This window comes from Trachypithecus francoisi, unplaced genomic scaffold (genome assembly GCF_009764315.1).
Source record: "Trachypithecus francoisi isolate TF-2019V2 unplaced genomic scaffold, Tfra_2.0 Lachesis_group17, whole genome shotgun sequence".
Classification (NCBI taxonomy): domain Eukaryota; kingdom Metazoa; phylum Chordata; class Mammalia; order Primates; family Cercopithecidae; genus Trachypithecus; species Trachypithecus francoisi.
Window position 1 is genome coordinate 65,368,840 of NW_022681462.1, and position 25,348 is coordinate 65,394,187.

General features: G+C 44.1%; 1 protein-coding gene and 2 pseudogenes across 2 annotated transcripts in view; 2 read left to right on the top strand and 1 right to left on the bottom strand.

Moving 5' to 3' along the window:
• The window catches only part of KCNG3 (potassium voltage-gated channel modifier subfamily G member 3), a 64,872-nt gene that overhangs the window by 15,844 nt on the left and 23,680 nt on the right, over window positions 1-25,348 (top strand). The window lies entirely within an intron of this gene.
• Window positions 16,474-17,050, bottom strand: LOC117062410 (annotated as a pseudogene).
• LOC117062411 lies at window positions 23,829-25,325 on the top strand (annotated as a pseudogene).

The window sequence follows — 25,348 nt, forward strand, 5'->3', positions numbered from 1 at the left end:
GAGGCAGACATGTCTTTGGTCAATTGGAGCAACAGGAAGGAAACCGAGAGAGGTGAGAATTGTGGGGAATTGGGGGGGAAGGCAGGGGCGTGTAGCTCATGAAGCACCTTATAGATGCACCGACTAAAAGGATTTAGGTTTGATTGTGTTCTTTTTGCCATTTGGTAAGGATTTTGGATTTACATCTGAATGTGGATTTTGAGGAGAAGAGAGAATTTGGCTTAATTTTAAAAGATCACTTTGGTCTGCATGTGGAGTGTAGATTCCAGGGTCCTGCAAGGGTGGAGCCAGTGAGGCCAGTTAGGACTGCAGTAAGATGCAGGGGGGTTTCTTGGCTAGCTCACAAAGCCTCTGGTACTGGTATTTGGTTTCTCCTGGATGGTCAAGGACTTCCTTGAGTCCTGGGTTCGGGCAGCTAAAGGTCCTGTTGGTCCAGGCTGTGGTGTCAGGGTTTCCGTTTTTCTGGGTAAAGATATTGTTGTAATCAGCCAAGTGAGCCTCTGGCCTCATGGTATGACAAGGGTCTCTACTCATCCCCCACACACTTTGTTGCAGGACCAGTGGGAGTCTGGAGCTGGGGTGGGCAGACTAGAACCTGCAGACGAACTCAGGCCCACTGCCTGGTTTTTGTGCAGCCCCTGAAGTAAGAAATAATGGATTTTGGAGGGGTGTGGTGACTCACGCCTGAAATCCCAGCACTTTGGGAGGCTGAGGCGGGCAGATCACCTGAGGTCAGAAGTTCGAGAGGAGCCTGGCTAACATGGCAAAACCCTGTCTCTACTAAAAATACAAAAATTAACTGGGCATGGTGGTGCATGCCTGTAATCCCAGCTACTAGGGAGACTGAGGCACAAGAATTGCTTGAACCCAGGCGGAAGTTGCAGTGGGCCAAGATCATGCCACTGCACTCTAGCCCGGGCAACAGAGCAAGACTCCATCTCAAAGAAAAAAAGAGGATTTTCCTTTTTTTTTTTTTTTTTTAAGACGGGGGTCTCAATATGCTGCCTAGGCTGCTCTTGAACTCGAGCTTAAAGGCTCTTCCTGTCTCAGCCTTACGAGTAGTTATGGTTTTTACATTTTGTAATTGTTGAAAAAAAATCGAAAGAAGAATATTTTATGACTTGTGAACATTACATGACATTCAAACTTTAGTGTCCATAAATAAAGTTTTATTGGAACATAGCCATACTCATTCTTTTACATATTGTTTATGGCAGCTTTCCTACTACTTTGGCAGAGGTGGGTAGTTGCAATAGAAACTGTATGGCCTGAAAATCCTAAAACATTTACTATCTGGCCCTTTATAGGAAACATTTGCCAACCCCTGATTTAGAATGGTGGTGCCGCCCAGGCCTGGACTTACACTTTACCACTGTCTAGCTGCAGGACCTCAGGCATGCTCCTTCCCTAAGGCTGAGTTTGCTTGTCTGTAAGATGGGGATAATCAGAGTACCTGTGTTATTTGGTGGCTTCCAGGTTCAGGAAGTGATGCCTGATTCTTGTCTTCTAACCACCCATGCTAAATGCGCTTGGATCCCACTGGGGGCCACCTTGACTTACAGAGTGTTGTTTCCCCAAAGTACTAAGCAATTATTAGAACTTATTATTTGATCATGATAGTTTTGGTAGAAAAGGGGCTTTTATGGTTGGTGTGGGAAATCAAGTATTTAGAAGTTAAGGACGGTCTGTGTGTGTTTTTGTTTGTTTGTTTGTTTGTTTTAATTTGAGACAGGGTCTTGCTCTGTTTAGGCTGGGGTGTAGTGGTGCAATTTCGGCTCACTGCAACCTCTACCTCTTGGGTTCAAGTGATTCTTGTGCCTCAGCCTCCCGAGTAGGTGGGGTTACAGACATGTGCCAACACGCCTGACTAATTTTTGTTATTTTTAGTAGAGACAGGGTTTCGCCATGTTGCCCAGGCAGGTCTCAAACTCCTGGCCTCAAGTGATTTGCCCACCTTGGCCTCCTGAAGTGCTGGGATTACAGGTGTGAGTCACCCCACCTGGCTGATTTGTGTTAATTTCAGAGATGCTTAATACTCATTTATACCACTCCCTTTCTTTTCTTTTCTATTCTTTCCTTCTTCCTTTCTTTTCTCTTTTCTTTTCCTGCCTTCCTTCCCTCTTTCTTTCTTTTTCTTTCTCTCTTTCTTTTTTTTTTTTTTTTTGAGACGGAGTCTCGCTCTGTCACCCAGGCTGGAGTGCAGTGGCCGGATCTCAGCTCACTGCAAGCTCCGCCTCCCAGGTTTACGCCATTCTCCTGCCTCACCCTCCCGAGTAGCTGGGACTACAGGCGTCCGTCACCTCGCCCGGCTAGTTTTTTGCACTTTTTAGTAGAGACGGGGTTTCACCGTGTTAGCCAGGATGGTCTCGATCTCCTGACCTCCTGATCCGCCCGTCTCGGCCTCCCAAAGTGCTGGGATTACAGGCTTGAGCCACCGCGCCCGGCCTTCTTTCTCTCTTTCTTTCTTTTTTCTTTTTTTGAGACAGAGTCTCATTTTGTCACCCAGACTGAAGTGCAGTGGTGCTATCTTGGCTCACTGCAGCCTCAACCTACCGAGCTCAAGCGACCCTCCCGCCTCAGCCCTTCAAGTAGCTGGGACTACAAGCATGCACCACTATGCCCAGCTAATTTTTTTGAATTTTTGTAGAGATGAGGTTATGCTCAGTTGTCCGGAACTGGTCTCGAACTCCCCAGCTCAAGGGATTTGCCCACCTTGGCCTCCCAAAGTGTTGGGATTACAGGTGTGAGTCGCTGAGCCTGGCTATTCCACTCTTACATGACGATATTCATGCCTGAGCTCCACCTTGGATAATACCGGGATTCACTACTTGGAGCTGATTGTGAGATGGCAAGGTACTTCTGGGTTGTAGTAAGTGCTTTTTTCTTTGTATCTATCCTAGATAAAGAAAGTTTAGCTGTCCTTGACTCCGACTTAGTAAATCTGGTGGCTGGGGAGGCAATGGGTGATCAAAAGTGGGATTCAGGAGATAGGTCCTACGTATTGAGCATCCCAAATCTGAAAACCCAAAACATGCCAAAATCTGAAACTTTTTTAGTGCTGACGTGATACTCAAAGGAAATGCTCATTGGAACATTTTGGATTTCAAATTTGGAATACCCAAGTGCTATCATGCAAATATTCCAAAAAAAAATTCAAACTCTGAAATAATTCTAGTCCCAAACATGTTAGAAGAGATACTCAACCTGTATTAAATCAGGAACAGCTGTTTTAGTAATATATTAAAAGTTTATGATTTTATATGAAAGAAACTGGGATGTACACTTTAAGAAAGGAAGCGAGTTATATGTGTTAATATTACCCAGTAACTCGTGAAGCATAACCAAGATGGGACCCTTGCCCTCAAGTAGCCATAGAGCCATCCATGAGAGAAGGTGAGATGGTGCCACTGTGGAAGGGACTGCAGGTGGGGGACAGAACTAACACAGCCTGGGGTGTCCCAGAAGGGCTTCTGAGGTCATGTCATTTGAGTGACACCAAACTGTTAGTTTTTATATCCTCCACTACCATGTACTCAATTTTTTTTTTTTTTTAGCTTTATCTAAGAATGCCTTTGACAGGCTAGGTGTGGTGACTCAGACCTGTAATCCCAGCATTTTGGGAGGCCCAGGTGGGAGGATCACTTGAACCCAGGAGTTCAAGACCAGCCTGGGCAATATGATGAGACCTCTTCTCTACAAATTAAGAAAATTAGCTAGGCATGGTGATGTGCTCTTGTAGTTCCAGCTACCCAGGAGGCTGAAGTGGGAGAATTGCTTGAGCCTGGGAGGTCAAGGCTGCAGTGAGCCGTGAAGGTGACATTGCACTCTAGCCTGGGCAACGTAGTGAGACCCCATCTAAAAAAAATTCTATTTTAATATATAATATGATAAATATTGACAAATGTAAATTACATAAAGGAAAAGCTGCTTTCAATCCTTAGGAATTGTTGAGTGTAAAGGGGTCCTGAGCCCCAAAAATTTGAGAACCTTTTTTTTTTTTTTTTTTATGGACAGAGTCTTGCTCTGTCACCCAGGCTGGATGGAGTGCAGTGGTGCGATCTCAGCTCACTGCAACCTCTGCCTCCCGGGTTCACGCCATTCTCCTGCCTCAGCCTCTCGAGTAGCTGGGACTACAGGCACCCGCCACCATGCCCGGTTGATTTTTTTTTGTATTTTCAGTAGAGACAGGGTTTCACCATGTTAACCAGGATGGTCTCGATCCCCTGACCTTGTGATCTGCCTGCCCTGGCCTCCCAAAATGCTGGGATTACAGGCGTGAGCCACGGTGCCCGGCTTGAGAACCATGGTTTTAAAGGCACCAGTTTCCAAGTCCTCAACTTCAATGTGGACACCTATAAAACAAGCAGGCCTCAGAACGTGCCTGTGGTAAAGGCTCCAGGTTCTCTTTTCACAATTCCAACTCTCACTTTACAAACGAAAAGCACTCCTCTCACTCATCCAGAACCTTACTGAGGTGCGCTGTCTCAGGGTATAAAACCCTGTGGGATGCGTGTGAAAGAGATAACTCAAAATATATATAGATGTATTTTTTGAGACAGAGTCTTGCTTTGTTACCCAGGCTGGAGTGCAGTGGCGCGATCTCGGCTCACTGCAACTTTCGCCTGCCGGGTTCAAACGATTCTCTGGCCTCAGCCTCCCTAGTAGCTGGGATTACAGACAGGTAATCCCATGTCGGCTTACCATGCTCGGCTAATTTTTATATTTTTAGTAGAGACAGAGTTTCGCCATGTTGGCCAGGCTAGTCTCGAACTCCTGACCTTAGGTGATCTGCCAACCTCGGCCTCCCAAAGTGCTGGGATTACAGGCCTGAGCCACCGTGCCCAACCCCGACACAAATATTTAATAAAAATGTTGTATTGACCAACTGCTTGGGAGGCTGAGGCAGGAGAATGGCGTGAACTCGGGAGGCGGAGGTTGCAGTGAGTCAAGATTGCGCCTCTGCGCCACTGCACTTCAGCCTGGGTGACAGAGCAAGACTACATCTAAAAAAAAAAAAAAATATATATATATATATATATATATGTATATATGTATGTGGGTGTGTATATATATAGTATTGAAAAATTTGTATTGAAGTATTTTAATGTGTCATCCCTTTCTGCCTTTAAGCAGAAGAGTAACTAGTGTATTTAGAAGTCACTGGAATCCTTTTGATCTAAGGATTTTTTTTTAAGCAGTACTTTTGAAGAAGTGTGAAAGTGAATGACTCTAATAATGGGCAACAAATTCTATTGCAAAGTTATATCATTATCAGTTCTTTACTTTTTAAAAATGTTTTATTTTGTCCAGGCATGGTGGCTCACACCTGTAATCCCAGCGCTTTGGGAGGCTGAGGCTGGCAGATCACTTGGGGCCAGGAGTTTGAGACCAGCCTGGCCAACATGGTGAAACCCCATCTCTACTAAAAATACAAAAAAAATTAGCCAGGCATGGTGGTGTGCCCCTATAACCCCAGCTACTTGGGAGGCTTAGGCATGAGAATCTCTTGAACCCAGGAGGTAGAGGTTGCAGTGAGCTGAGATTGTGCCACTGCACTCTAGCCTGGGTGATAGAGCAAGATTCTGTCTCAAAACTTTTTGTTTTTTAAAATTTTTATTGAGAAGGATCTCGCTCTGTGGTCCAGGATGGAGTACAGTGGCATGATCTCAGCCTAAGGCAGCCTCAACCTCCTGGTCTCAGGCAATCCTCCCACCTCAGCCTCTCAAGTAGCTGAGATTCCAGGCCTGTGCCACTGTACCTGGCTAAGTTTTTGTATTTTTTTTTTTTGTAGAGACTGGGTTTCTCTTTGTTGCCCAGGCTGGTCTCGAACTCCTGAGTTCAAGCGATCGTCCTACCTTGGCTTCCCAAAGTGCTGGGATAACAGGTTTGAGTCACTGCCCAGCCTGGTTGTAAAATTTGTAATGGATGAAGAGACATGAATAATTGCAAATGTTTTAAAAAACTGTACTTATTTTATTTACAAATGGTTTCAATAGAATTTTACTGTTTTATTTATTATTATTATTATTATATGAGACGGAGTTTCACTCTTATTGCCCAGGCTGGGGTGCAATGGCACGATCTCAGCTTACTGCAACCTCCGCCTCCCAGGTTCAAGTGATTCTTCTGCCTCAGCCTCCCAAGTAGCTGGGATTATAGGCATGTGCCACCACACCTGGCTAATTTTGTATTTTTGGTAGAGATGGGGTTTCACCATGTTGGTCAGGCTAGTCTCAGAAACTCCTGACCTCAGGTGATTCACCCACCTTGGCCTCCTTAAGTGCTGGGATTATAGGCTGAGCCAGTGCAATTGGCCCTATTTTGTTAATTTTATACTGAATTTTGTAATATTCATGTTTTGATCAATTACATCCTATTAATACTTGGAGTGGTAACTTAATGAAAAAATTTGACACAATTTACAGCCACAGGAATTTTTTTTTTTTTTTTTTTAAGGGACAGAGTCTCAGACCGGGCACAGCAGCTCATGTCTGTAATCCCAGATCTTTGGGAGGCTGAGGTGGGCAGATCACTTCAGGCCAGGAGTTCGAGACCAGCCTGGCCAACTGGCGAAAACCCGTGTCTACAGAAAAAAATGAAAACATTAGCCAAGTATAATGGTGTGCACCTCTTATCCCAGCTACCCAGGAGGCTGAAGCACGAGAATCACTTGAACCTGGGAGAGGGAGGTTGCAGTGAGCTGAGATCGCACCACTGCACTCCTCCAGCCTGGGTGACAGAGCAAGACTCCATCTCAAAAAAAAAAAAAAGGAAAGAAAAAAAGAAAAAAGACACAGAGGCTTGCTCTGTCACTCAGGCTGGAGTACAGTAGTATGATCATAACTCACTGTATCACCAAACTCCTGGCTCAAGCTATCCTCCCGCCTCAACCTCTCAAGTAGCTGGGACTACACTGCACCCAGTAGCACAGGAAATTTTAAAACAGTTAAATTGTAAGCCTATTTTTTTTGTTGTTGTTGCAGAGAAAGGTAATGGGGTGTTTACAAAATTTCAAGTATAAAAATATAGTAGGTCCTTTTAAACCTCGGTTGTAGAAGTTTGTTCAGCAAATATACTGAACACCTGTGTACTGTGTGCTAAGGACACAATGATGAGAAGAGAGAAAATAAGTGGCTTCCTTGCCCTTATGTAGCCTGGTCTAATTATGATTAGTTTGCAAAAATCCATGTACATTGGGTCAGCTGCCACTGGAGTAAGGCAGGCTGGCTCCTCCCAAACCTATTGCTTTCAAAGGATTCATCAGAACAAAAGAATTCCGCTTTATGTGTTCTCTTTAATTTGTCCATATTTAATTCTCTTTTTGTTTTACAACAAAAATTTTTAGGTGAAAATTATATGTAGTGTATAAAACTTAAGTGTGAGATTTGGTAAAATTTGACAAATGTTTAAAAAATGTATCAGGACAAAATTAAGTGGGGGAAGCAGAATGGAAATACAAAGTATATGAGAAAAAGTAGCAATGTAAATTTTCTGTTAAAGATTAGTATATATTTTTAAAAATTAGAGTTGGTAGGTATATCGAAACATAACATTTGGATTCAAAACAGTTTTAAAAATATATTTATTTATTTTTTCTTTTGAGATGGAGTCTTGCTCTATTGCCAGGCTGGAGTGTAGTGGCGCCCTCTTGGCTCACTGCAACCTCTGCCTCCTGGGTTCAAGCAATTCTTGTGCCTCAGCCTCCCGAGTAGCTGGGATTACAGGCATGTACCACAACACCCAGCTAATTTTTGTATTTTTAGTAGAGACGGGTTTCACCACGTTGGCCAGGCTGGTCTTGAACTCCTGATCTCAGGTGATCCACCCACCTCAGCCTCCCAAAGTACTGGGATTACAGGCATGAGCCACCATGCCTGGCCAAACAGTTTTTTCCCCCCCTAAGATGAAGTCTTGCTCTGCTGCCCAGAGCTGGAGTGCAATGGCACAATCTCGGCTTACTGCAATCTCTGCCTCCTGGAGTCAAGCAATTCTCCTGCCTCAGCCTCCCCAGTAGCTGGGATTACAGGTGCATGCCACCACACCCGACTAATTTTTGTATTTTTAGCAGAGATGAGGTTTCACCATGTTGGCCAGGCTGGTCTCGAATTCCTGACCTCATGATCTGCCCTCCTCGGCCTCCCAAAGTGCCAGGATTACAGGCATGAGCCACCGCAGCCAGCCAGTTTTATTGATTGATTGATTGATTGAGATGGAATCTTGCTCTGTTGCCCAGGCTGGAGTGCAGTGGTGCGATCTCGGCTCACTGCAAGCTCCGCCTCCCGGGTTCATGCCATTTTCCTGCCTCAGCCTCCCAAGTAGCTAGGACTACAGGCGCCCACCACCATGCCTGGCTAATTTTTTGTATTTTTAGTAGAGATGGGGTTTCACGGTGTTAGCCAGGATGGTCTCGATCTCCTGACCTCATGATCCGCCTGACTTGGCCTTCCAAAGTGCTGAGATTACAGGCCTGAGCCACTGCAGTTTGATTTTTTAAATGTTGCATTTGTCAGAATTTGCATCCTTTGCAATATACAGAATAAAAATGTACAGGATACATAGTTTTTCTAAATTCTTTCAGGGATCAGCAGAAAGTTTGGAGACCACTGTGCCTTTAGTGTGCTATAGCCAGGGCTATAGCACACTAAAGGGCTGTGGAATCCCACTACTATAGGTCACTAAGTCAAAATAGTGTCACCAAGAGTCAGAAGATAAGGATGGTCAGCAAGGGGGCATCAGGTTGGGCAGCAGCTCCCCAATTGACATGTTAAGTAACTCTAGCTTTATAGGTGGGGACAGTATACCAAGGAAGCATTTAAACCCTAGATAATAGTATTGAAAAGCCTGGAGATAACATTAAGCTTTTTTTTTTTTTTTTTTTTTTTGAGACAGGGTCTTGCTCTGTCGCCCAGGCTGGAGTGCAGTGGTGCAGTCTTGGCTCACTGCAACCTCCACCTCCTGGGTTCTAGCGATTCTTGTGCCTCAGCCTCCCGAGTAGCTGGGACTACAGGTGCATGCCACCACACCTGGCTAATTTTTGTGTTTTTATTAGAGACGAGGTTTTGCCACGTTAGCCAGAGTGGTCTCAAAGTCCTGACCTCAAGTGATCCACCCACCTCAGCCTCCCAAAGTGCTGCAATTACAGGCGTGAGCCACTGTGCCCAGCCAGCATTAAGATTTTGACTTTTTTTTTTTTTTTTTTTGAGACGGAGTCTCGCTCTGTCGCCCAGGCTGGAGTGCAGTGGCCAGATCTCAGCTCACTGCAAGCTCCGCCTCCCGGGTTTACGCCATTCTCCTGCCTCAGCCTCCCATAGCTGGGACTACAGGCGCCTGCCACCTCGCCCGGCTAGTTTTTGTATTTTTTAGTAGAGACGGGGTTTTACCGTGTTAGCCAGGATGGTCTCGATCTCCTGACCTCGTGATCTGCCGTCTCGGCCTCCCAAAGTGCTGGGATTACAGGCTTGAGCCACCACGCCCGGCCAAGATTTTGACTTTTATAAAATTCTTATAAGAGACTTCATGGCAGAATTTTATCCACCCCTTTATTCGTTTACTTATAATGAGTCATTATTTGTGATCCCTAAGGATATGTTTGCATAATATGGTATAATAATGCATTTGGAAGAAAAATGGAAACACCTCCATTTTTTTCCATTTAAATGAAACTCTCTGAAACAGTAATACCACAGTCTACATGCCATCTTGTGAGCACCTTTGCATTGTGCACAGTTCCTTATGTGTGTTGATGGGAGTAGGTGAAATAAATATTTTGGCACTCCCCACTCATGCCCACCAGTGATATAAATTGCCTGATTCATACAAAACCCTCTTAGGTTATTAGTATCTTAGGTTACAGGCAAGGTGATAGAGAAGTCCAGTGACTGACTTAATGTGGCCAAGGGGAATTGGCCCAGGTCAGATCACAGAGCTTGTGTGCTTGGCGGAAACTCCATTTCTTTTTTTCTTTTTTGTTTTTTTTCAGATGGAGTGTCGCTCGGTCGCCCAGGCTGGAGTACAGTGGTGTGATCTTGGTTCATTGCAACCTCTGCCTTCTGGGTTGAAGCGATTCTCCTGCCTCAGCCTCCTGAGTAGCTGGGACTACAGGTGCGCACCACCATGCCCAGCTAATTTTTGTATTTTCAGTAGAGACAGGGTTTCACTATATTGGCCAGGCTAGTCTCTAACTTCTGACCTCATGATCCACCCACCTTGGCTCCGCAAAGTGCTAGGATTATAGATGTGAGCCACTGCACGCAGCCTTTTTTTTTTTTCAGACAGAATTTTGCTCTTGTTGCCCAGGCTGGAATGTAATCATGCGATCTTGGCTCGCTGCAACCTCTGCCTTCAGGGTTTATGTGATTCTCCTGCCTTAGCCTCCCAAGTAGCTGGGATTACAGGTGCATGCCACCATTCTTGGCTACTTTTTTTTTTTTTTGAGACGGAGTCTCGCTCTGTCGCCCAGGCTGGAGTGCAGTGGCCAGATCTCAGCTCACTGCAAGCTCCGCCTCCCGGGTTTACGCCATTCTCCTGCCTCAGCCTCCCATAGCTGGGACTACAGGCGCCTGCCACCTCGCCCGGCTAGTTTTTGTATTTTTAGTAGAGACGGGGTTTTACCGTGTTAGCCAGGATGGTCTCGATCTCCTGACCTCGTGATCTGCCGTCTCGGCCTCCCAAAGTGCTGGATTACAGGCTTGAGCCACCGCGCCCGGCCAAGATTTTGACTTTTATAAAATTCTTATAAGAGACTTCATGGCAGAATTTTATCCACCCCTTTATTCGTTTACTTATAATGAGTCATTATTTGTGATCCCTAAGGATATGTTTGCATAATATGGTATAATAATGCATTTGGAAGAAAAATGGAAACACCTCCATTTTTTTCCATTTAAATGAAACTCTCTGAAACAGTAATACCACAGTCTACATGCCATCTTGTGAGCACCTTTGCATTGTGCACAGTTCCTTATGTGTGTTGATGGGAGTAGGTGAAATAAATATTTTGGCACTCCCCACTCATGCCCACCAGTGATATAAATTGCCTGATTCATACAAAACCCTCTTAGGTTATTAGTATCTTAGGTTACAGGCAAGGTGATAGAGAAGTCCAGTGACTGACTTAATGTGGCCAAGGGGAATTGGCCCAGGTCAGATCACAGAGCTTGTGTGCTTGGCGGAAACTCCATTTCTTTTTTTCTTTTTTGTTTTTTTTCAGATGGAGTGTCGCTCGGTCGCCCAGGCTGGAGTACAGTGGTGTGATCTTGGTTCATTGCAACCTCTGCCTTCTGGGTTGAAGCGATTCTCCTGCCTCAGCCTCCTGAGTAGCTGGGACTACAGGTGCGCACCACCATGCCCAGCTAATTTTTGTATTTTCAGTAGAGACAGGGTTTCACTATATTGGCCAGGCTAGTCTCTAACTTCTGACCTCATGATCCACCCACCTTGGCTCCGCAAAGTGCTAGGATTATAGATGTGAGCCACTGCACGCAGCCTTTTTTTTTTTTTCAGACAGAATTTTGCTCTTGTTGCCCAGGCTGGAATGTAATCATGCGATCTTGGCTCGCTGCAACCTCTGCCTTCAGGGTTTATGTGATTCTCCTGCCTTAGCCTCCCAAGTAGCTGGGATTACAGGTGCATGCCACCATTCTTGGCTACTTTTTTTTTTTTTGTATTTTTAGTAGAGATGGGATTTTGTCCTGTTGGTCAGGCTGGTCTCGAGCTCCTGATCTCTGGTCATCCACTGATCTTGGCCTCCCAAAGTGCTGGGATTACAGGTGTGAGCCACCATGCCCGGCAGAAACTCCATTTCTTCTTCTTTTTTTTTTTTTGAGATGGAGTCTTGCCCTGTCGCCCAGGCTGGAGTGCAATGGCATGATCTCAGCTCACTGCAACCTCCACCTCCTGGGTTTAAGCGATTCTCCTGCCTCAGCCTCCCAAGTATCTGGATTACAGGCACGGGTCTCCACACCCAGCTAATCTTTGTATTTTTAGTAGAGATGGAGTTTCACTATGTTGGCCAGGCTGGTCTCGAACTCCCGACCTCACGATCCACCCACCTCGGCCTCCCAGAGTGCTGGGATTACAGGCATGAGCCACCACGCCCAGCCCAGACACTCCATTTCTTTTTGTGCAGCAGCAGCTCCATCTTTGTAATGATGTGTGGGGAACTTTGAGTCACATCTCAAGGATCAAATTAAGGGCCAAATTGGCTTTAATTGATACTTATTGTTATATATGTCATTTTGGAACCAAGTAAGTGAAAAAGCATAATTTTTCAGCCCTTAGAAAGATAAAAATTAAGTTTTTTTTTTTTTTTTTGAGACGGAGTCTCGCTCTGTCACCCAAGCTGGAGTACTGTGGCCGGATCTCAGCTCACTGCAAGCTCCGCCTCCCGGGTGCACACCATTCTCCTGCCTCAGCCTCCCGAGTAGCTGGGACTACAGGCGCCGCCACCTCGCCTGGCTAGTTTTTTGTATTTTTTAGTAGAGACAGGGTTTCACTGTGTTAGCCAGGATGGTCTCGATCTCCTGACCTCGTGATCCGCCCGTCTCGGCCTCCCAAAGTGCTGGGATTATAGGCTTGAGCCACCGCGCCCGGCCAAAATTAAGTTTTATTAGCTGACAGTACGATATACAATGGTCTTTTTAAACAAATTGTCCCTATTTCTCAATCAACCTGTATAATTTTTTTTTTTTTTCAGAAAGAGTCTCGCTCTGTTCCCCAGGCTGGAGTACAGTGGTGTGATCTTGGCTCACTGCAACCTCTGCCTCCCGGGTTCAAGCAATTCTCCTGCCTCAGCCTCCCAAATAGCTGGGACTGCAGGTGTGTGCCACCACACCCAGCTAAGTTTTGTATTTTTAGTAGAGACGGGGTTTCACCATGTTGGCCAGGCTGGTCTCGAACTCCTGACCTCAAGTGATCCAGCCGCCTCTGCCTCCCAAAGTGGTGGGATTAAAGGTATGTGCCACCACGCCCGGCCTAACCTGAATAATTTACTTAAATGTTGGTGCTAAGCCATTACAGCAAATGCTCTGAAGATTTTTTTCTAATATAAGTATTGAAAATAAAGCAAAATTTAAACATTTAAAAACCGAATTCCTTATGCCAATCAAAATGTGTTTTTCTTGACTACATCTATCAAAAACCTAAGAAGCAGAACAAATCAATCTGTGAAATAAAGGAAACATATGCTTTACAGCCAGGCATGCTGGCTCACTCCTGTAATCCCGGCACTTTGGGAGGCTGAGGCAGGCAGATCACTTGAGGTCAGGAGTTAGAGACCAGCCTGGCCAACATGGTGAAAACCCATCTTTACTAAAAATACAAAAATTAGTCAGGCATGGTGGTGCGTGCCTATAGTCCCAGCTACTCAGGAGGCTGAGGCAGGAGAATCACTTGAACCTGGGAGGCCGGGGTTGTGGTGAGCTGAGATCGCGCCTCTGAACTCCAGCCTGGGAGACAGAGTGAGACACAGAGTAAGACTCTGTCTCAAAACAACAACGGAAAAAAAAACAAAAAAAACCCAACACATGTTTTACAAAGGTAGAAGAGGAAATTATGCATAAAAGTCATTATAAAGTCTTTCAGGCATATAAAAAACAATAGATGATAACACAATGAACACCTGTTTACCCATTACCCAATTCAAGAAACAGAACATTACAAATATCGTTGAGGGCTGGGCGCGGTGGCTCACGCCTGTAATCAAGCACTTTGGGAGGCTGAGGTGGGCAGATCAAGAGGTCAGGAGATGGAGACTATCCTAGCTAACACGGTGAAACCCCGTCTCTACTAAAAAATACAAAAAAATTAGCTAGGCGTGGTGGTGGGTGCCTGTAGTCCCAGCTACTCGGGAGACTGAAGCAGGAGAATGGCATGAACCCAGGAAGCGGAGCTTGCAGTGAGCCGAGATTGCACCACTCCAGTCCATCCTGGGCGACAGAGCAAGACTCCGTCTCAAAAAATATCGTTGAGTCTGTAATCCCAGCACTTTGGGAGATGAGACCGAGGCGGGTGGATCACCTGAGGTCAATAGTTTGAGACCAGCCTAGGCAACATGGTGAAACTCTGTCTTTACCAAAAAATACAAAAATTAGCCGGGTGTGTTGGCACATGCCTGTAGTCCCAGCTACTGGGGAGGCTGAGGTGGGAGAATCGCGGGAACCCAAGAGGCAGAGGTTGCAGTGGGCCGAGATCGTGCCAGTGCATTCCAACCTGGGCGACAGCATGAGTCCTTGTCTCAAAAGGACTCATGGTACTCAAGGTACTAAGTACCTCTTTCCCACTGAAATCCCTTCATTTTCCACAGAAAGTGACACTCTCCTGACTTTGATGTTATTCCCATATACTTAAGAATACATTTAATACATGATTATGTACTCAAAATATAGCATTGTTTTACATAAACTGTTTTTATAAATGGTATAATCAATGGAGTCCGCAGCTTGCCTTTTTAGTTCAACTTCATGTTCATGTTTGATTTCTATGGCTGTAGCCCTTGCATTTTAACTGTAATGTGGTGGGCATTGATTTATTTGTTCTTTTGTTCATAGAAATTTTGCTATTACTGTAGTGCTGCAATGGATAATTTTGTTCATGTCTGAGTGCACATGTAGGAGACTTTCTTTAATGCATCTACCTAGGATTGGAGTTGCTGTATTGAAAAGTATGCACATCTCTCCTCGATATTGCTAAATAGCTCTCCAGAGTAGTTCTGATTTATATTCTTAACAGTAGTGAGTAGAAGTCCTGTTGCTCAATATCCTTGCCATTTCTACATGTCGTCAGACTTTAACACTTTGCTAATCTGGTAGATATGAAATATATCTTGCTTTTTTCTTTTTTTTTGAGATACAGGGTCTTGCTGTGTCACTTAGGCTGGAGTGCAGTGGTGCAGTCATGGCTCACTGCAGCCTCAACCTCCTGGACTAAAGCAATTCTCCCACTTCAGTCTCCCAAAGTGCTAGGATTACAGGCATGAGCCACTGCACCCAGCCTCATGTCTGGCTTCATTTGATCAGCATAATGTTTAAAAACATTTGTCTGCATGTTGTTTGTATTGTCTATTCCTTTTTTAAAATTCGAGATATAATTCACATAACAAAATTTACCATTTCATGTATGTAATTTGGTGGCTTTTATGATATGCACTACATTGTACAACTATCATCAGTATTCCAGAGCATTTTCATCACCCCAAAAAGAAACCTACTTGTTAGTAGTCATACCCTGTTCCCCTTCCTCGCATACCCTGACAACCATCTGCTATCTATCTCCATGGCTTTGCCTATTCTGGACATTTCATATGAATACAGTTATACAACATGGATCCTTTTGTGTCTGGCTACTTTCACTTAGTTTATTATCAAGATTCATCCATGTGGTATTTCATTCATTTTATGATTGGATAATAATTTATTGTATGGTTATACAACATTTTGTTTACCCATTCATCAGTTGAATATTTGTATTGTTTTTACTTTTTGATTATTATGACTACTATAGACATTTGTGTCCAAATTTGTGTGTGAATGTGTGTGTGTGTGTATACATATATATATATATATATATACACACACTTTTTTTGAGACAGTCTCACTCTGTTGCCCAGACTGAAGTGCAGTGGCATGATCATAGCTCGCTGCAGCCTTGAAGCCCTGGGCTCAAGTGATCCTCTAGCCTCAGCTTTCCAAGTAGCTGGTGCTACAGGCATTTACCACCACTCCTGGCTAATTTAAACATTTTTTGTAGAGTTAGGATCTCACTGTGTTGCCCAGGCTGATCTCGATCGTCAAGCGATCTTTCCACTTTTGCCTCCCAAAGCGCTGGGATTACAGGTGTGAGAGCCACCCTACCTGGCCCCCTCCCACTTTTTTTTTTTGTTTTGAGACAAGGTCTTGCTCTGTTGCCCAGGCTGGAGTGCAGTGATGTGACCATGGCTCACTGCAGCCTCAGCCTCCCACGTCAGCCTCCTGAGTACCTGGGACTACAGACATACGCAACCACGCCTGGCTAATTTTTGTATTTTTTTTTTTGTAGAGACAGGGTCCCACTATGTTGCCCAGGCTGGTTTCAAACTCCTGGGCTCAAGCCATCTGCCTGCCTCAGCCTCCCAAAGTGCTGGGATTACAGTTGTGAGCCACCGCGCCTGATCCTGACTTTTCTTTTTCTTAATGGTTGATTATACATCCTAGGTACTGATTGTACATTGCAGATATCTTCTTTTATTTATTTATTTTAAAATATCTGTAGAAACAGGGTCTTACTGTGTTGCCCAGGCTGGTCTCGAACTCCTGCAGTCCTCCTGTACTGACCTCGAAGTGTCTGGATTACAGGCATGAGCTACCATGCCTGACTGCAAATATCTTTCTGACTGTGGCTGGTATTTTAACTTTGTTTATGGTGTTTTGAGGCTTATAGAATCTGTACATTTTTAAAAAATTTAAACAGTTATTTTATTGCTTGAGTACATAGACAAATTTATGCGACGAGGACAGAGACTGTAGATGACTCATATTTCCAATTGGGAGGGAGGACTTGCTTTGTCTTATAATATCAAGCCAAATGGTGAATCAAACTCAGAATCAGACAGAATTTAGCATCCTTATCCTTTCTGTTCCTCTCAAGATGCTTTTGAACAGTGACTGCTTTTTTAATTAAATGGTAGAGATCTTCAGGGAGATGAGGAGCAAGTCCTTTGGACTTAAGAATTCTTTTTTTTTTCTGAGACGGAGTCTCGCTCTGTCGCCCAGGCTGGAGTGCAGTGACCGGATCTCAGCTCACTGTGGACTTAAGAATTCTTAAGATTTTATTGCCTTTCACAAAATGTACTTGTGCAACACCATGTGAGTCCCTCCGGATCACACTGATTTGTGAAGGAGTCAGGCCTTGTTGGCCAGTTTTTAAGTCTCCTTCATTTCATCAGATGTTAGCTTCAGCCAAGTGGTGATGCTGCAGAAATAGGGCAGAGCCAACTGGGACAGGCCCTTCCTGGGAGCGTGCATGCGACCCATGATGGCAGCAGTCAAGCGGCAAAAGGAAGAAGCTGTACATTTTAACAGACAAATTTATCAATTGTTTTCTTTATGATTGGTGTGACTTTTAACTTATCTGAGAAAACATCCAATATTGTCTCCAAGATCATAAAGATTCTTTTATGTTTTCTTTCAAGTTTTAAATATATTTATAAATAATTTACTTTTACATTTCAAATTGAGCCTATAATTATTTATGTGAGGAATTTAATTTTATTCATGTGGATAACACTTTCCTCAGCACTACAGAATAGTCCAGTATGTACTTCACTAATCTGAAGAGCCTTATTTGCCATATATCTTGTTTCTTTGGGCATGTGGATCTACTTCTAGGTCCACTATCCTGTGATTTTTTTTTTTTTTTTTTTTGAGACAGAGTCTTGCTTTGTTACCCAGGCTGGAGTGCAATGGCGCGATCTTGGCTCACTGCAACCTCTGCCTCCTGGGTTCAAGTGATTCTTCTGCCTCAGCCTCCTGAGTGAGTGGGATTACAGGTGCGCACCACCACGCCTGGCTAATTTTTGTATTTTTAGTAGAGACAGGGTTTCCCCATGTTGGTCAGGCTGGTCTCCAACTTCTGACCTCAGGTGATCCAGCCGGCTCGGCCTGCCAGGGTGCTGGGATTACAGGTGTGAGCCACCGGGCCCAGCCCACCATCCCTATTAATTCCAGCATCAACACTATACTGTCTTAATTACTGAAATACAATCAGCTTATTAATTTCCATGAAAACCTTCTTGGGAATTTTGATCACATTACACTAAAATTTTTTGCATTAAATTTATGGATTAATTTGGAGAGTTGGCTTTTTTGTTTTTTTGAGATGGAGTCTCGCTCTGTCGCCCAGGCTGTAGTGCAGTGGCACAATGTTGGCTCACTGAAACCTCCACCTCCCAGGTTCAAGCAATTGTCTGCCTCAGCCTCCCAAGTAGTTGAGATTGCAGGCACCTGCGACCACGCCCAGCTTTTTTTGTTTTGTATTTTTAGTAGAGACGGGGTTTCACCATCTTGGCCAGGTTGGTCTTAAACTCCTGACCTCGTGATCCACCCACCTCAGCCTCCCAAAGTGCTGATATTACAGGCGTGAGACACTGTGCCCAGCCTGAGAGTTGGCATTTTTACATTATTTAGTTTTATTATCCATGAACATAGTATATAATTCCACTTACTCCACTATTCTTTAATGTCTTTCAATAAAGTTTTATGATTTTCATCTAAAAATTATTTTATATCTTTTGTTAGATTTATATCTAGGTGCCTTATAACTTGTGTTGCTATTGCTAATTATATCCTTTATAAAAATTACAATTTCTGCCTTTTGCTGATACAGCTGTACAGTTGATTTTGTACCTTCATCTTACTTGTAGCAGTATAGACTGTTCCTAGTTTATGATGGTTCAATTTAAGATTTTTTGATTTTATGATGAGTTTATTGGAATTTAACTTCATTGTATGTCAAAGAGCACCTGTACTTTTCATTTATTCTAATAATTCAAAGGTTCTGTTTTTGTTGTAATGTAGACAGTGATACTATCTGGAAATAAAGACGGTCTTTGCAACTTTTATAATACTTTTGTCTTGTTGCAGTGGTTAAACCCTCTAGAGTTGTACTGATGAGAAATGGTGACAGCTGGCATTCTTGTCTTTTTATTTTTATTTTAAAATGCATTTTTGGATCACATTTGCTAATTTATGTAGAATTTTTGCATCTGTGTTTCTAAGTGAGATTGGCCTACAGTTTTTCTCTCTTATACTGTCTGGGTTTGGTATCAAGATTTCAGTAACTTATTTATTTATTTATTTATTTATTTATTTTTTGAGACAGGGTCTCATTCTGTCACCCAGGCTGGTGTGCAGTGGCATGATAATGGCTCACTGCAGCGTCAACCTCTCTAGGCTCAGGTGATCCTCCCATCTTAGCTCCCCAGTAGCTAGGACTACAGGTGCATGCTACCATGCCTGGCTAATTTTTGTATTTTTTGAAGAGACAAGAGTTTTGCTATGTTGTCCAGGCTGGTCTTGAACTCCTGGGCTCAAGCAGTCTGCCTGCCTTGGCCTCCCAAAGTGCTGGGATTACAGCCATCACACCTGGCCATGCTTTCGCTTTTTTTTTTTTTTTTTTTTTTTTTTGAGACAGAGTCTCACTCTGTCACCCAGGCTGGAGTGCAGTGGCATGATTTTAGTTCACTGTAACCTCCACCTCCTGGATTCAAGTCATTCTTCTGCCTCAGCCTCCCGAGTAGCTGGGATTACAGGCATGTGCCACCATGCCTGGCTCATTTTTGTATTTTTAGTAGAGACTGGTTTTCACCATGTTGGCCAGGCTGGTCTTGCACTCCTGACCTCAAGTTATCCGCCCACCTTGGCCTCCCAAAGTGCTGGGATTACAGGCGTGAGCTGCTGCGCCTGGCCTTTCACTGACTTTTTAAAATGAGCTGGTGACTGCTTTTTAAATTATTTGGGATAGTGTTATATAAAATAGGGGTTATTCATGCTTGGTATTTGATAGAACTTGCCTGTAAAATCATCTAGACCTGGTGTGCATCTTTTGGTGAATAGATGTCAAAGTGTAAATTCAATTTTTTTCATGATTGTAGGACCATTCAGTTTTTCCAGTTATTCAAAAACTGCAAATTTTGGTCTGATTCATTTTTCTGGGAAATTTTCCATTTCACCTAAATTTTAGCATTTATCTTCACGGAGTGGTTTAATGTATTTTTATATTTTTATAAAAGGTCTGTTTTTGGCTGGGCGCAGTGGCTTATGCCTGTAATCTCAGCACCTTAGGAGGCCGAGGCAGGCGGATCACCTGAGGTCAGGAGTTGGAGACCAGCCCGGCCAACGTGTTGAAACTCTGTCTCTACTAAAAATACAAAAATTAGCCAGACATGGTGGTGGATGCCTGTAATCCCAGCTACTAAGGAGGCTGAGGCAGGAGAATCACTTGAACCCAGGTGGCGGAGGTTGCAGTGAGCTGAGATCGTGCCACTGCACTCCAGCCTGGGTGACAGAGCGAGACTCTGTCTCAAAAAAAAAGGGAAAAGTATTTGCGGTTTTTGCCACTAATCCTCATGGCAAAAACCACAATTAACTTTTGTACCAATCTACCATTCTGTACTCCCACCAAGAGTATACAGTCGCATAACGTCGGGAGATGCTTAGGAGATTTCCTTGTTCTGTGAACATTGTAGAGCATCCTCACACAAACCTAGATGGTACTGCCTGCTACATACCTCACCACTTAGGCTGTATGGTGTAGCCTGTTGCTCCTAGGCCACGAACTTATGCAGAATCTACTGAATACTATAGGCAGTTATAACACAGTGGTAAATACTTGTGTATTGTATTTCTTTTTTTTTTTGAGACAGAGTCTCTGTCACTGAGGCTGGAGTGCAGTGGTACACGATCTTGGCTCACTGCAACCTTTGCCTCCTGATTTCAAATGATTCTTCTGCCTCAGCCTCACGAGTAGCTGAGATTACAGGCAGGCACCACCACACCTGAGTAATTTTTGTATTGTTGTTAGAGACAGGATTTCACCATGTTGACCAGGCTGGTCTCGAACTCCTGACCTCAGATGATCTGCCTATCTTGGCCTCCCAAGGTGTTGGGATTACAGGTGTGAGCCATTGTGCCTGGCCTATTTGTGTATTTAAACATACCTAAACAGAGAAAAGGTATAGTAAAAATGCAGTATTATAATCTCATGGAACTACTGTCATACATATGATCCATTGTTGACAGAAATGTCTTTATGTGGTGTATGACTATATACGGTTTCAGTTACTTCACAAACTCGGTGTTACTGGGTTTGCAAATTTTAGTTATTCTGTCTGGAGTGTAGTAATATCTCATTGTGGTTTTAATTTCTCTGATGGCAAAGAGTTGATCGTTGTTTTCATTAGCTTACTGGCTTTTTACATAATTTATTATGTGAAATGTTTGTCCACATAGCCTATTTTTTTAAAAAATGGGTTATTTTTGCTATTGAGTTTTAGGAGTTCTTTGTACAATCTGAATACTAGTCCTTTGTCAGATAAATATGTTGTGAATATTTTCCTCTAATTTCTGGTTTGCCTATTCATTTTCTTAGTGGTGTCTTTTTTTTTTTTTTTTTTTGAGGCGGAGTCTCGCTCTGTCGCCCGGGCTGGAGTGCAGTGGCCGGATCTCAGCTCACTGCAAGCTCCGCCTCCCGGATTTACGCCATTCTCCTGCCTCAGCCTCCCGAGTAGCTGGGACTACGGGCGCCCGCCACCTCGCCCGGCTAGTTTTTGCATTTTTTTAGTAGAGACGAGGTTTCACCGTGTCAGCCAGGATGGTCTCGATCTCCTGACCTCGTGATCCGCCCGTCTCGGCCTCCCAAAGTGCTGGGATTACAGGCTTGAGCCACCGCGCCCGGCCAGTGGTGTCTTTTACTATACTAAAGTTTTAAATTTTGGTGAAGTCTAATTTATCAGTATTTTCCTTCATGATTACTACTCTTTGTGCTGTATATAAAAAAGTTTGCCTACTTTCTTAGTCACAAACATTACTCCTATGTTTTCTTCTAAAATCTTTATAGGTTGAGCACAATGGCTCACTCCTGTAATCCCAGCACTTTGGGAGGCTGAGGTAGGTGGATCACTTGAGCCCAGGAGTTCAAGACCAGCCTGGGCAACGTGGCAAAATCCCATCTCCACTAAAAATACAAAAACTAATTGGGTGTGATGGTGCACACCTGTATTCCCAGCTACTTGGGAGGCTGAGGTGGGAGGATCACCTGAGCCTGAGAGGTAGAGGCTGCAGTGAGCCGTGATCGTGCCACTGCACTCCAGCCTGAGCAACAGAGCCAAACCCTGTTTCAAAAAAAGAGAAAGAAAGAAAGAAAGAAGGAAAGGAAAAGAGGAAGAAGAAGAAGGGAAGGAAGGAAGGAAAGAAGGAAGGAAGGAAAAAGGAAATAAATTAAATAGTCTTTTTTTTTTTTTTTTTTTTTTTGAGGCGGAGTCTCGCTCTGTCGCCCAGGCTGGAGTGCAGTGGCCGGATCTCAGCTCACTGCAAGCTCCGCCTCCCGGGTTTACGCCATTCTCTCGCCTCAGCCTCCCGAGTAGCTGGGACTACAGGCGCCGCCATCTCGCCCGGCTAATTTTTTGTATTTTTTAGTAGAGACGGGGTTTCACCGTGTTAGCCAGGATGGTCTCGATCTCCTGACCTCGTGATCCGCCCGTCTCGGCCTCCCAAAGTGCTGGGATTACAGGCTTGAGCCACCGCGCCCGGCCTAAATTAAATAGTCTTAAAAATAAAATCTTAAAGTTTTCACTTTTACATTTAGTACTACACTCATTAATTTTTGTGTGTGGTATGAAATAAGGATAGTAATGCGTTATCTCTAATTGTTATTTTTTAAATCTGTACACCAAATATATCATTTTGTCCTAAATATTCCATTAGACTGATAAAACAGTTGAACTCTCTAACGATAAAATTTATTGTACCATTAATTTAGTCCAACAACGTATTTTCTGAGTACCTCTTAAGTGCCATGATTAGGCAATATAGTGTTTTGTTGTTGTTGTTGTTGTTTTTTATTTTTTTATTTTTATTTTTTATTTTTTATTTTTTGAGACGGAGTCTCGCTCTGTCACCCAGGCTGGAGTGCAGTGGCCGGATCTCAGCTCACTGCAAGCTCTGCCTCCTGGGTTCACGCCATTCTCCTGCCTCAGCCTCCCGAGCAGCTGGGACTACAGGCGCCCGCCACCTTGCCCGGCTAGTTTTTTTTTGTATTTTTTAGTAGAGACGGGGTTTCACCATGTTAGCCAGGATGGTCTCGATCTCCTGACCTCGTGATCCGCCCGTCTCGGCCTCCCAAAGTGCTGGGATTACAGGCTTGAGCCACCGCGCCCGGCCGCTTGTTTTTGTTTTTTTAAAGACACACAGCCCCACTTGCTTCCTAGCTGGAGAGACAGACAGCTAAATGTACAACCACTACACGATGTGCTATGTGCACTGCTAGAGATAAGCACTGGTTGCTGTAGGAACACCAGGGAGAAACTCAGCCATGCTAGTGGACCTAAGATAAGGATTCCCTGGGGTGGTGATGCTTGAGCTCAGACTCGAAGGCCTGGTTGATGTTGGCCAAGAAGGGAGGGTAGATGTGCAAAGGCAAGAGGCATGAGAAGACTGGGGACTGTGTTACTTTCCATTAGTTGGAGCAGATGGTACAAGGCGGAGAGTGGCAGATCTGAAGCCTTGGAAGATAACTCATGAATTTTAGCTCTTATCTGTGGAGAGTTAGGAGTCAGCAATACCTCAGTACTAGGATTATTTGAGTATTGCTGCTTTTAGTACTGCGAATATTTTTGTATTCATGACTGTAGACTAAAACACTTAGCTTATTGTTTCAGGAAGACCTTATAGGCTAGATACTTTGAAATATCCCTACTTTGATTAAATCTTTTGTTTTGGCTGGGCTCAGTGGCTCATGGTCTGTAATCCGAGCACTTTGGGAGGCCAAGGCGGGTGGATCACTTGAGGCCAGCAGTTCTAGACCAACCTGGGCAACTTGTTTTAATGTGCATATTGGAAACTTTTTGAGCGTACAAGTATCATTGTCCTGATGTTTGCAGTGAGTACCTAGTTAAGTAAAAATAATCTGAGTTGAGCACTGGACAAATTAGTTACCTGTGGTTAGGAAATAGCAAATAATGATATCAGCATGAACTATCTCACTTTTCAAAAATGTCATTTGTTGAGGCAGCCCCCGCTGCAGCCACCACCAAGCCCGCCGCCACCACTGAGCCCGCTGCCACCGCCTCTGAGCAGAAGATGGTTATGCCTCCCACGTAAGCTGAACTTGGCAAATCTGCCAGGGATGTGTTCACCAAGAGCTATGGATTTGGCTTAATAAAATTTGATTTGAAAACAAAATCTGAGAATGGGTTGGAATTTACAGACTCAGGCTCAGCCCAACACTGAGGCCACCAAGATGACTGGCAGCCTGCGAACCAAGTACAGATGGACCAGATATGGCCTGACGATTACGGAGAAATGAAACACCACGCGCTGGGCACCAAGATTGCATGGAGGATCAGCTTGCATGTGGACTGAAGCTGACCTTCGATTCATCACTTCTCACCGAACACTGGGGGGAAAAATGCTAAAATCAAAACCCGCTATAGGCAGGAGCGTGTCAACCTGGGTTGCACTGTGGATTTCGACATCGCTGGACCTTCAATCTGGGGTGCTGTAGTGCTGGGTAATGAGGGCTGACTGGCTGGCTACTGGATGAATTTTGAGACCACAGAGTTTTTTTTTTTTTTTTTTGAGAAGGAGTCTCGCTCTGTCGCCCAGGCTGGAGTGTAGTGGCGCGATCTCCACTGACTGCAAGCTCCGCCTCCTGGGTTCACACCATTCTCCTGCCTTAGCCTCCCGAGTAGCTGGGACTACAGGCACCCGCCACCTCGCCCGGCTAGTTTTTTTGTATTTTTTAGTAGAGATGGGGTTTCACCGTGTTAGCCAGGATGGTCTCGATCTCCTGACCTCGTGATCCACCCGTCTCAGCCTCCCAAAGTGCTGGGATTACAGGCTTGAGCCACCGCGCCCGGCCAGAGACCACAGAGTTTTAAGAGACCCAGAGGAACTTTACTCTTGGCTACAAGACTGATGAATTCCAGCTTCATACTTATGTGAATGACTGGGCAGAGTTTGGCACCTCTATTTCCCAGAGGTGAATAAGAAGTTAGAGACTGCTGTTAAGCTTGCCTGGACATCAGGAAATAGTAACACTCACTTCAGAACAGCAGGCAAGTATCAGATGGACCCTGATGCCTGCTTCTTGGCTAAAGTGTACAACCCTAGCCTGACAGATTTAGGATAGACTCAGATCATAAAGCCAAGTATCAAGCTGATGCTGTCAGCTCAGCTGGATGGCAAGAACGTCGATGCTGGTGGCTATGAGCTTGGTCTAGAACTAGAATTTCAAGCACAAATGAATACTGTACAGTTGTTTAATTTTAACTATTTTGCAGTATAGCTACCATCAGAATTTAATGTATCTTTTAACATATATCTGAGATGCAAGTATTGCTAAATTTCATGCTAGACCTCCAGGTTAAAGATGATTCAAAACGAGTGCTACCTTTTCAGAGATACAGAAGAAACCCAATTCCAAAAGAAGGTCCTTTTAGCTGTAGACTTGGGGGGAATTTGGTAGCCCTTCTAGAGATGCCAGGTTTTAAAAAAATCTAGAAATGGCTGCAAGTGGAAGCTGATTATGTATAGGCACTTTGTAAATTTGTATTGAATAAATGAATGAAACTCTAACTTTCTGATAATTGAACCTTGGT